This window comes from Caenorhabditis remanei, chromosome IV, assembly GCF_010183535.1.
Source record: "Caenorhabditis remanei strain PX506 chromosome IV, whole genome shotgun sequence".
NCBI classification, from domain to species: Eukaryota; Metazoa; Nematoda; class Chromadorea; order Rhabditida; family Rhabditidae; genus Caenorhabditis; species Caenorhabditis remanei.
The window spans coordinates 18,424,766-18,438,721 of NC_071331.1; positions in this window are offsets into that span (position 1 = coordinate 18,424,766).

A 13,956-nucleotide genomic window follows, 5' to 3' on the forward strand; every position below is an offset into this window, starting at 1 on the left:
AAAATTTTGGGTGACCCAAATTTCCGAATTACATGGTCCCAACCGCTAAGAATGGTCCCAACCGCAAAGAATGGTCCCAAAATTTTGGGTGACACGAGTTTCAGAATTGAATGGTCCCTACCGCAAAGAATGGTCCCTCGAAATTGATACGAAAAACTTTTCACCATTCTCTTAGGCTTAGGTTTCTTAGAAATTGGTGAAAGAATTGACAAAATCGGTTATTAATCGTATTTGTCAATTTTTTTCCCAATTTCTAAGAAACCTAAGAGAATGGTGAATAGTTTTTCGTATCAATTTCGAGGGACCATTCTTTGCGGTAGGGACCATTCTTTGCGGTAGGGACCATTCAATTCTGAAACTCGTGTCACCCAAAATTTTGGGACCATTCTTTGCGGTAGGGACCATGTAATTCCTTGGGACCATTCTTTTATTTTTTGGGACCGTTCTTTGCGGTTGGGACCATTCTTTGCCTATAGAGCCAACTTTTTCTATAAATTGGACCGCAGGTAATTTGGATCTGAGAATTCGAAAATTGCAATAAATTTCGCTAAATGCTTACGTGAACCGGATTGTGACCCGTCAACTCGGTTCACGTGAGCATTTAGCAGATTTTTATTGCTGGTTTTGAATCCTGAAAGTCCAAATTACCTACAGCCAAATTTGTGGTATATGTTTCAAATTTCGACCTCGACCCGTTGTGGGTTGAAGGAGCTCACTGGATCTATTTGGAGAATTTGATGGCTCTGATTAGCCAGACAATTTGTATGAGCTCGTTGAGAAATAATGATTTGAACGAGTTTCTGAAAGAATTTGTGTCGCGTGCGGAAGAGTTGAAGATGAAATTTTTAAGCGTGGTTGAGGTTATGGCAGAAATTGTACTTGAAGAACAAGAACCATAAAATGAAACTGTTTTTTATTGTAAGTTTCAGATTTTAGATGAAAAGTGATTCGGATAGCACGAGTGTTTATTGTTTTCAGATACAACATGAGTGTTCTATTTCGTGGAAGATGAATAGACCGGATTCAAATATCGAAATGACGCTTGAACAAAGTTTTAAAGTCACGAAATAGTATTCTAGGCTGTTAATTCTATGATTTGATGTACTTTATTGTCTAATTTTGAAACAAAATAATTTTTCTGAAACCTCAATGTTAAACCTCAAATTTAAAACGCAAAAGGGGCGCCAGACACACAAAATCAGAATTCCACTCTCACGCCACTTCCATTTTTGCAGTTTTAATTTGTCGTTGTCTCCTAATTTCCAGGAAGCGAAATCTAGTGTCTGTTCTCTGAAATCTTTGTCTGAAATCTCGCGGCAAGAGACAAGCAATTACTCAAAACATGTCATCGTCAGAGTGTCTTCTGAATCTCACGTCTTCTGGATATTGCTGGATTTCGAAATTTAAATTCACACATTCATTCCTCGTCGTCCGTTTTAGATTCAGTTTCTATTGACGAATATGGTTTCTTCTGATTTTGATCTTCTATCCGTTTTTAGATTTATTTTATGATGAATTCGTTGTAAATTGTACCTAGTTTCTGTACTTTATGATAGAATTTTCCATCAGAACATCAAAAAACTCAAAAAGGAGCAAGAAGAGCTTCCTCGTTCTTGTTCTTCTTCTAAAATTCCAGTGTTCATCATTGAATATAATGTGAAAAAGAGGCGAATAGAATATATCAAATTCAAACAAGAAACGAATTCAGCCGAGTGTAAATTCATCTTCTCTCCTCCCTCTCTCTCTTCTCTTTTTCAGTTTTTTTTCAGAACAGATCTAGATATTTTCCACGTGGCATCCAGCCAATTTCAGATGAGAAAGACGAAGAAAAAACGTTTAGTAGACATGAAGAAAAAACACAATTTAAGACGCGTCTCTTTCTCCTTTTTTTCACTCCCATCCGCCGCCTTTTCATAATCGCAAATCTAGTTTTGCTCACTCTATTGTACCTTCTTTTTTCTATCCATTTTTATTTTATTTTTGTGTTTTTTCTAAGATTCTTCTTCTCTTTTTCAAGATAGATGTCTTCTTCAGAGAAAACAGGAAACAATTTGGTATCCATCTCTCTCTCTCACCAAAAATTGCATTGTTTCACGCCCCTTTAGTCATTGGGTGTGAGTGTGTTATTTTATTTTGGGAGCCGAGTTTTTTGTTCCTCTTTGCTTTTTTGGGATGAATTTTTTGAACTCGAACGTGCCAAAAAACACTTAGACGTCAAAAAAACATTTAAATGCCCTTTGTGGTCTCAAAAGTAATCAGAAATGTTTTGAATACAGTTTTCAATAATTAGACGTCCCAAAACATAAAAACGTCTCAAAAAGATTTAGACGTCCCTTGAACACTTTCAGTAACTTTTGTTGAATTTTGTGTTGAAGAAACGTCTAAATGTTTTTTTGGGATGTCTAAATATTCAAACCTAACGTTTGGGGTTTAAAGGGAGGCCTAAACATTTTATGGAGCGTTCAAACGTTTTTTGGGACTTCTAAATGTTTTTTGGGGCATTAAAGTTTTCAAAGGACATCTAAACTGGAGTAGAGCCAGAACATTTTACAAAAGGATTACAGATTCAGGGTCTGAGATCTTGGGCCCGGATGTTCACATGGCTTGTGCTAATAGACCGCGGCGACAGACTCTCTGAAAGATCTGGCCTAGTTCCAGTTTTTGGATTGTTGTTTCTCTATAAGTAACCCTTTTGGATTCTTGTTGTCTTCTTCATGCACCTACATACTTAGAATACTAATATACATTACCTCCGTGCCCGATATACATAACCTTTTCATCTAAGTTGTCCTCTCGATTATGGGTGTTTTATCTGACATTTCCGAGCAGAAATTATTTTTTTTTCTATTTCTGCTCGAAGCTGGATAAAATAGATATTGAACAACAATGTATACAGAACAATTTTTTTAGTTTTCATCAAAAATCTTCATTTTAAATTCGGGTTGCATTATAAGAAAATTCTTCCTTTGTGTAACAGGATTTATAAAGAATAATCTCATTAATTTAACTTATATCCGCTGACAATCCCCCTTCCTTCTCTCCTCCGTTTGCAGAATTTTAAATTCTAAAGTTACTTTTTGGAAGTTGCAAGTTATAATTTCCGTGGTTTTTTTTCAATTTCCCCTCTTTTTATCTTTTTAAAATAAAAACCTTAATCCTCCCATCAACCAAATCACTAAAAATAACTCAATCTGATTTCAACGTCACCATCCATTTCCCGTGCTGCAACTAATCAATTTCCGTTTAGTGCATCACATCGTCAGCATACATATTGCACATAAAATCTTTGAGACGTAATCCGGTTATGACCGATAAGAATTATGGAAAAATCTGTCTGATTCTAGTGGATGATGAACTTTTGAGACTGGAAAAATAGAGAATTGACTGAAAGTGATGTTCCAGAAATATTCGTTCTTATTCTTTAGACAGTAATAGAGTTTGCGCAGAACTTATTACAGAAAACCAGTACCGTACCTTGTCATCTTCTGTGCGAATATGCTCGAATGAGAATCAATTTTCAGACCTGAACTGGTTTGAGCAAACCTGAGTGATATCCTGATCCAGTATTTTCAAAATTCGATAAAATGTTCTCTAGTTTACACCTCCATCCCATTCATCTTTCAAAACCCCATATTTTTGATGTTAATCACTTTGGACCTAAGCGATTTTTGTTATATATCTTCCAACAGTTGTGCCTACTTTTCAATAGCCACTCAGTGTAGCCACCCTCACTTTTTTTGAATTCCTAGAAAACTCTAGCAAAAAGATGAGAAAAGTCCACTGAATTCCGACTTAATGAACTGTGATTTACTGCGTTTTTTCCTTCTTCTCTAGAAATTTCTCTTAGAAATATTTATATTCTCCCCTTTTCTCCTAAAAACGGAAACTTTTTCCCACATAATATTCTGAAATGGAGAATGTCACATGGCGTCTATCTATTCGCCAACTGGCTTCTAGAGAGAAAAGTTTTCGGACCAAAGTTGACCTTTTTGTTTCTCTTTTTTCTCTCATAATTCCCTTTAAATCCATCGTGTGAGAGAGTTTCAATCAACTTCTTCCGCATTTCTTCATTTCTCTCTTCCCCCAAAAAATGAACTTGCAAAGTAAGTTTTTTTTCTTTCTACTGTCTCTTTTTTTCTTTCCACAGCTATTTTTAGTAGCTAATATTGAATGAGGTGAAATTTTCGAGTCTCAAATCTATAACAATATTTCGAACTAAAAAAACAAATAAGTATGGAACATCATTCATAGAATTGACTTGGAAAACTAATCATGCTAAAACTTTGAGTATTTTTTTGAGAAGTTTTGAAACGGTAAAAAATTTTTTAAGACTCTTCCTCACTCTACATTTTGAAACTAGTCATTTGGTAACTGTGCCGTTTCAAAACTACGGGAACGAGTTTAGAAATCTAGAGATAAAAAGGCTGATAAAATGAGAGAATAGAAGTTCCTCTTCGTTCAAAACTAATTGTAGGAAATTAGGAATTTCACAGTTGTCAAGGGTCACTTTGCTAGATTTTTCAAAGCTTCTTCCCCCTTCAACCAGAATAAAGCTCCATGAGTCTGTCTGTCTGTCCTTCTGTTTATCCTCTCATCCTCCTCACTAGACTCCTCCCCTTTTGATTATTCATCATCAATTAATCATCCATCATCCCCGTTCACTTCCTCTTCTTCTTCTTCTTCTCCTCTCTAAATCCAAATAATTTCGAGTTCATTTCTAATATTTTCATCTGAACATCCGCTTCGTCACAATCAGAACATCCGGCTTTTTTCTCTCCTGATACGGATAATCTTTCATTTTTCCATTTTTTCTTCATTCCCCAAAAAAATCGAAAATCATAACGAAAAGTGTTTGATATGTCTCACTAAAAGAGTTTTGTTCAAACGAGTTCTCCCAATCTAATTTTCGTTTCTTTTTCTAGATTGTGCTTTGCTTTTTTCTTTACTTGTTGTCCCACAAATGAACTCTTTTTATTGGATGTGTGTTAGTATTAGGTTGATGCATAAGTTTCTTTCTTTTTTGAAGGTGTGACTTTGGCCCCCGGTCTCTAAGCGATAAGGTTGTTTTTCCACCCAAACTTTTTTGCATTTTTATGACCTCTTTAGTGGCTAACATATAATATTTCAAGTTGGTTCCTAGATAGTCCGCTCGTGAAAACGATGGCTTTTTTGATCGCCAACCAAATGCCTATTTTGGAAAGTTTTTTGATTTTTGTCGCATTGGTATCGAAATGATAAGATCTTCATAAAAAATTGAACGCAATTTATAGAATAAGATTTGATCTTGTTATCTCATTTTAGTTTTCAGTCGGAATGTTGAAAACAAAAAAGTTGTGATTAGACGATCGACAGCAACGAGAAACCATGGTTCAGCTGGGTTCAAACAGATTACAGAAATATTTGAGAGAACATTTGTACCAAACTATTTGTAAAAGTTAGAGGATAACATGAGTTAATTATTTCTTGAAAAAGTTTATGACAAAGCCATCAAATTAAGTGATAAAACATGGCTGATAAATTTCTTATGATTTTTGCGCTTTCGAGAAATTTTGTGTACTAGACCTGAGTGGAGTCTAGGTCTCTTCTGAACGCTCACAAATAAGTCTGAATTATTTTATTGTAAGTAATCAATAGTACACACATTGATCTAAAAATGTGCAAAATATCTAGTGAATTGCTTTAGAGGTAGGAGCAGTAGGCCTCATCAAACTCAAAAATCAAGTGATTTTGATGATGTTGACTTCGGGCTTCCTGCGAAAAAGGACAAATGATGTGAATATTGGAAACAACGTAAATTTAAAAACATCAATGCCTACTTTACTCAGTAACCAACATTTCCATCAATTTCCCTATCTACAGTTAAAGAAATATCGAAAATACTCGCACACTCCTAAATTGCTGATCCTAACCTTTCATCAGGGACCCGCACTGAACTATCGTTGCTTAGTTGGAATGCCTTTATTTGCTTTTTATAAATAACTTTTCTTGCTTTTTTTAATTCTGAATAGCTCACCCATTCTTATCAGCATTTTCTAGGAAAAAAATGGAGACGAAAAATGGTACCAAAAAAGGGTTCCTCAAGCGTTTTGACGTGCCTCCGGCTGAGATTAGGCGGATGGTGGACGTCAAGTCACAGGTATAATCACAATGAGTTATAGGTACTAACCAACAATGTTTCTTATTATGTGAACTATTAGTCTTCTAGAAATTTCATACCAAAAATTACCCAAAAAAAGAAAGAAACTTATGCATCAACCTAATATTTTCTCGGGGGTTTCGGGCAAAGATTCGTAGAAAATAAATGTCCAGTAGAGCAAATTTACTTCATATAAAATTACCATTCAGAATGCTATTATTTTAGCTCAACACAGTTCTTACAACTGCGGTCCACCGAAATGCCCTGAAAAATGTCTCTTTTTCTCGGATTCTCTCAATTTCACACACAATTTTCTTCGGTTTCGGTAGAGCGCGGTTGTAAGAAGCGTTCCGTGCTAATAGGAATCTTTGAAGAATATGTGCAGACGCCTCGACAGACTGACTTCTCTTCCTCTAGATTTCAATAGTCAATAATCACAAAAAGTGGGATCCAACTGGACATGCGGAAATTCAAAACCTCAAACATGCCCTCCCCTTCTCATATCATCTTGTCATCATATCAGTCAATCATTCACACACGTTTTTCAACTTTTCCCCCCTCGAATCCCCCGGGATCCCAGTCTCTCTTCGTTCTAGACTCAGACACATCGACATATTCTTCCAAAGTGATCTCTCCTTTCATCTCATTATTACGTTAACACTTGTCACTTCTCCGACCCAACTCATTCATCATTTTTAAAGGGGACATGTTGTCCTCAACTGGAAGGAACTTCACTCCGCTCGATGGATCGAATGGAACGAGTTCGAGAAGAAATCCCTTCGTACAGGTCACTTCTACTGGTGAGTGTTTTATTAGGATTTTGATTGAAACATACATTTTTTGATAAGACCTCTGCAAAATCCAAGTAGCCTAAAAAAACTTCAAATCGAGATTAACAATTACTTACAAAATTTTTTAAAATCTAAATGTTTTGATACGTCTCTATTCTTAATATTTTGATCGCATTACGCCTGAACATTCAAAAATTCTAATAATCGGTCAGAATTTAAGAAAAATGTTACCGTTTCAACGAATTTCCATAGAGTTGACTGGATTATGTTCAGCAGTAATTGAATATTTCGGATATGTACCCAACGTTTACGAGATTCAGCTCAATACATTGATTTCAAAAACCATATACAATAGGAACCGTAAAATGTGTTTTACGATATTTAAAAAAGAAAAAATTTCAGAAAAATCACGTTCTGGGGTCTTGTTTCGATTCAAATGTTGGTTCTGAAACAATTAAAGCATTCCGTTTTTGAAACAAATTTATCTGGAACGTTTAAAATTTTGTTGCAAGTCTGGTTTATACTTGAGGTCGCTGAAAATTTCAGCACCACCGAGTGAAATGTTTGGCTCTGTTCCAAAATCGGAGGCCCATAAAAAAATCGGAGGCCCATAGCAGAATCGGAGGCCCATGGCAGAATCGGAGGCCCGTAAAAAAATCGGAGGCCCATGGCAGAATCGGAGGCCCATAAAAAAATAAGAGGCCTGTAGCAGAATCGGAGGCCAATGGTAGATAGAGAATGTCATCGTTTATAAATGCTGAAAAACTCCCTTATAAGCATCTGAAGTAGTGCAGAAGTCTGAAAACCATGTTGTAACTACATGATGCGCAAAGCTGATTTTTATTTTTATTTTTCATTCATTGCTAATTATAACAGATCTTTTTTAACACATTTATCTACCCGAAGAAAGTGACATATTTATGTGAATAATTGTTAAAGGAAAAAAAATGGGAAGCAACTACAGTGCGTCCAATAATTTTAACTCTCCATTGTTCGGAATAATACTCCATTGTTCTGAATAATTTCAGTCATCCTATATTTCATGCTTCCAACGACAATTGCAGTTTTTAGTTGAAAATGGTCAACTTTGTGACTGTGAGACAGCCTTTCTGATAGTCTCACAATATTGATTCGTTATGGATTGTATAGATCACAAATAGAGCTTTATTTTTGTAGTTGACAACTTTTTTATACGGACACATCCTAAGATGTTACAGGCAATCTATGTAAACAGCTCCAAAAGTTTTCCTTTTAGCACTGAAAAAGCACAACAACTGCGAGCAATCACTTTGACGATTGATATCTTCTTAGGATGTGCATATAGGTTGACTGAAAATATTCAGAACAATGGAGGAGAGACCAGTTATTGAACTGTGCATTGTTTTTTTTGTGTTTTTGAATAATCAATAATGTTTTAAAGCTCTTTCTTACTAGTGATATGCGTGAAAAATCGAAAAAATCGAGGGTGTCCTCAGGGAATTTTGGGCAATTCGCCCACCGTTTTGGGCGATTTGCCCACCAATTGGGCAGGCTTGCCGCCACGATGGCGGCAAGGACGCCCAAATCGAGGGCGAATTGCCCATTTTATGTTGTTTCTAGCGTGCGCTTCGCTTGCTCCCCTCGTCGCAATATATTCATTTTAGTGAGAAACAGAAGAAAATTTATGGATTTAATCAGCATTTATTAATTTGTTCAAAAATACAAAATCAAAATCAAAAATATGAATGTGAGAAGAGTTGGTGAACGAAGAAAGGGTTAGAAGGAAACAAATTCTATCGGAGAAGTGGAGAGAACGGTTGGCAGGAGGTGTTTCGACGTTTCATAATAACGAGAAGTCTTCGGCGAGGGACCTGAAATGATATTTATAATAGCAGAATTCGTTAGTAGCAGCAGTGATCCTCGTCTTCGAAAAGATTTCGCTTTTCATCATAACACGTGTATTAAGAGACGGTTTAGCGAAGGGAGACGTCGAATCATGAGCTGTCGTGTCCACTATAAGATAACTTACTTGAATGAGTCAACTCCATGTGGCTAGCATCAGAAAGTCGGAGTGCTGACAGTCAGATCAATAGCTGGCGGTTAGAAGTTCCGTAGAGAGACGGTTTTTATTTCCATCGAACAAGTGTTCTGAAGTCCCAAATTATTTTCTTCTGGATTAATAAGTTTTTTCACTTACGAAGAAGATCTCCTTTACTTTCGAATAGCATCTTTTCTGGTATTTTAAAAACATGCATTTGATAGAGTAGTGTATTTAAAACGAATAAATTAAAATAATAAATGACGCAGCAAACAATTTGATGATTTTCAGAGTGCAGTAGAGCGCATGTTTATAAAGTGGGCGAATTGCCCCACAAATGGGCAACTTGCCCTACTCCATCCTCACGCACACCCCCACTTCTTCCACCACACCCTCGCCCAACTCTTGCCCAACCCTTGCCCAGTGGGCAACCTGCCCAAAGTGAGGGCAATTCGCCGAAAATAGAGGCAAAATGCCGGCAAGGCGCCAAACCCTCGCCTAAAATTCCCTGAGTCTTATCATTTTTGGACGGCCAAAAAAGTGTTTTTTGAGGTCACGTGCTCAGAATTAGGTATTTTTTCTAGAAATTTGTTTGTAGGGGTTTTCAACCATTCTGGATCGAACTACATTCACAGTTTTTCCAGAACACATCCCATTTTCTCGGTATGTTCGATGTAGGGGGGTGTCTTAAAATAATTGGACGCACTGTAGTTGCTTCCCATTTTTTTCCTTTAACAATTATTCACATAAATATGTCACTTTCTTCGGGTAGATAAATGTGTTAAAAAAGATCTGGTATAATTAGCAATGAATGAAAAAAAAAATCAGCTTTGCGCATCATGTAGTTATTTTTCTGGTTTTCAGACTTCTGCACTACTTCAGATGCTTATAAGGGAGTTTTTCATCATTTATAAGCGATGACATTCTCTATCTACCATGGGCCTCCGATTCTGCCATGGGCCTCCGATTTTTTTACGGGCCTCCGATTCTGCCATGGGCCTCCGATTCTGCTATGGGCCTCCGATTTTTTTATGGGCCTCCGATTTTGGAACAGAGCCAAATGTTTTCCATATATTTTGTTCTAAAATGTACTGTTTCAGTATGTGATGTTTAGTTTTCAATTCAGATTACGTTTAATCATCCTATCGATTGAGCATCTGATCATTATTTTACCAAACTTCAGTAATATTTTCGAAATATTTTTTGTACGGTCTGATGAAACCTCTCAGAACTTTCCAGTCTAGTATACATTAAGGGAAGGGTGAAAAAAGAAAGTTTGTCCTAGACTTCTTCAGCTTCAGTTTTTACAATTTTTCGATTTCCGATTTTAAAATCTTCTGAAAATCCCTTATTAAACTTCAGTTAACTCTTCGAAAAACTGTAAATAACTTTTCTTTGCCTACATTCTTCTCTAGAATATCAATTAAATCGAAGTCGTAACCTAGGCGATCCCTCTTCTCGAGCTCCCTTCTCAACCCATTCCTTCCACTCTCTCTTTCAGATTCTTGCACTCTACCGGACCGCCCATCTCTAAACACTCCACCAATTTCATCCCGTGTTCGTGGCGAGAAGCTAGTCAACTACATGGAGCGCTCACCACCCTCTTCATCGGTGGCAATCATACCGGGGTAAGCAGATTAATCCGAGTGCTCTTTTCCTTTTTTCTTTTTTTTCTTCTCGTTTTTCGCCCCGACACGTAGAGAAGGGGGGCACAACTCGTCATCATCGAAATTAAAAGGAGTCGCCGAAGGGCACATTTTTAGTTTTTTAGAGCGAGAAGACATGATGTATATATGTTGTATCCCTTACTCTTTTCTCATATCAAAGAGAGAAGTCAAACCGAAGGCCATTGAATATGTATCCTTTTATGTTGATTAGTGAGACTTGAATTCTTTTTGAATTGGTTTTTTGAGTTCATTGAATTTCAAACATCACCTCGTTATCTCCTCGTGGGAAATGAATGTCTGCAGATAATCCAGACATATAGTAGACATAATTGCACTAATTACGTCCCAGGTTGCGTTTATTTGTTCTTTAAACTCCAGATTATGAGATTCGTAAAGCATATTTATTCGACTTGATTATAACCAATACTTGGACTCCATAAAAATATAATATCGGGTACTTACTTCAAACGACAATATATCTGAATTTCCTTGGTTTTATTACTTCTTCTAACTATATAAGTTAAGATTGTGGAACCTATTTCAACTACTTTAAAAGTTCTGATGAGTCTAACTGAAATATTTATGAAGTATATTTTTATTTACGAAACTTTGAAATAGCTATTTCATTTTTGATTGTTTTTGGCAAAATCTATCATATTAGGTTGGTTCATAATTTTCTGCAATTTTCGAGCTTGCTGGTTGTCGTTTTGTTTTCTCGGCACAGGAGTAGTTTTTCGACGTGGTTGTTTTTGTGTTTGGTAGATCCACTCAAGTACTTGCTACAGTTTTAAAGTTTTACTCCTCACGTTTTTTTCTCGCCGAGAACGGAGCTTAGATTTACACGCAACTTTTTGCGTTTTTGAAACCTTATTTTGTTTTCATTCGTTTCTGGTCTAAAAATTATGCCATTAAAAAAGAAGTTGCTGGTGTATGTTAACAAAGGTCTCTTTGTTTCAACGCAAATACTTTTTGATTTAAAAGATTTGACACAAGAAATTTAGATCTGATTGAAAAAATTCTTCTCTTTCAGCAGTCAGAGATAGATTTGGAGTTATAGCAGGGAATCGTTGAAGCGGATCTGTATCAAACCACCCGTAGGTTGTCAAGTTCTTTTAGGGTCACTCATGTAACTGTAGATCATGGATGGAAACAAATTATCGGAATGAGAAAATTCGTCGTTACATACCACTCGTTTTGAAACAACATAAGATGATACATCACATGGACCTAAGTTGGTTCTTAGTACTTTTACACCCAACACACGTATGGTCGGGCTATTTATTTATTAGAAATTAATAGTGGAGTTGTTACTCTAACGATGTGAGGAAAGTACAATGTGTGGGCTAAGATTAGCGTCCTCTGGATGTTCTCAAACCTGAAAAAGTGGTTTTTTGAATCTGGTACTCAGTACTCTGGGTGGAGTAGTGGGAACTCATGAACGACGACAGGAAAGAAACATTAGATGTTTACGTTTCTTATTTTGATAAATTTAAAATCATGTGACTTCAGGACGGGCAGATATAACAAAACGGCGATTTCAGTATGACAAAGCTTTTTCATGTGTTGGGAAAGTAACCCACAACAAACTGTTGCCATCTGGCTGGACAATACTTTTTTATTCATCGTATTAATCCAACCTTCTTCTCTTTAATTACAAACATTTAACTTGACTCCAACGACATTTAAATGGGAAAGAATCCGAATAGAAAGGGGATATCAAAAAGAAGCAAGTTTCCTTTTTCATTGATCTCGATTAGATGGTCTACGCAGAGAGAATCAGTAAGCTACCAAAATCTTGTCAGAAGACCACCGATGCTGATAAACAATATTTTGAATTCTAGAACTTCTTCTGGATTTGAAAAAATAGAAGCAAAGTTTTATCGAAAAATTGCAGAAAATTATGAACCAACCTAATACAAAATAATTGTACTGAAGTTTTATAGCCAAACCAATTGAGTACACAAAGATCTGGAAGAGAATATGAAAATTGCACTATAAAAATATTTAACTTTTAAAGGCAAAAAATCAATTATCACTGAATATTGAGGACAAGTCCTATTAAACGATTTCAAAACTTTTAGGAACCTTAAAAGTAGTTATTCACCTTGCTCGGAATATTTTAGATCCTAGTGATCATACACTTCGGATTAACTTCCCGTAAGATCACTTTGATGAACAAGATGTCTTTGAAATCTGCGAATGTAAGAGCAACTTCTCTGGAAGAAACATTTTTAACCTACGCTACCAGAGTTACTTTCCCTAAAATTTGTTCTGTTTCAAATTATCCAGAAGAAAATGAGTGTTCTTCATTAATCGATTTACTCATGGTTTTCTCGGGTACAGATTTTTCGATACTCAGCACCCCTTCCATAATTCAAAACCCAAAGAGCATCATGAATCCGTGCTTAAAATTCCGAAATTTTCAGCTACAAGAAGCTACAAAGCTAGGCCTATCGTATCATTCTGTCCTGAAATTGTTCCTCACCTCCTCTTCTTCTTTTTCTTCGTATTCTTCCAACTCCTTCTTCTTCTCCTCTCATTTCCGTTGTTGCCTGTCAACCACATTGGCTCTCTTTTTGTTTTCTTTTTCAATTTTCACTTTATTATTTATTCTTTAAGCTTATTTTTGTTGGTTTTGATTGATATTCAGGATTAGGAGAGAGTCAATTTCTTTATTTAGATTTATCATCAAGGCAATGATCCCCAATTGAGGTTACTGTTTCAAAAACAAAAAATCCATTCAAAATATATTTCAAACTAATTTTGATTCCAGGAAACAGCCAACAAAAAATCACTGTTTCACAGTAAGCTGAAATTTTCAAAATTTTCAAAAAAATTTAGTTCGACCAGACTTGTCATTTCACGGGCCTGGGGAAAGATTTTGCTGAATTCTTTTTGTTAAATTCACTGAATTCACTGTAGAACTAGTTCGACTCGACAATTCAATAGAATTTTTGCGCAAAATGCCCAAAAAACTACTTTTTTTCTAAAATTATTGCTGAAAAAAATGTTTTTCGGGAAAAAGTCGCTTCACCAGGGTCAACCGGACCGGGCCGGGCCAAGCCGCTGAAAATTTTGACATTTTTAACGATTTCATTTTTAACGATTTCATAGATTATCACTGACTCAAGAACGTATCTCTGAAAATTGTCTTGAAAAAAGCAAAAAAATTCTAACTGTTCTCGTTTTTATAAACTTGAGAAATTATTCAAGCGTTCTGCATTCCATTCAGATGCCCATAAACGTTCAAAGTGTATTTTCCTATATTTTGTTGCTTGCCCTTTCAACAACATCAAATATCAAACCAAATTATTTCTACTAATTTAATAATTCCCTCTCTCTCCC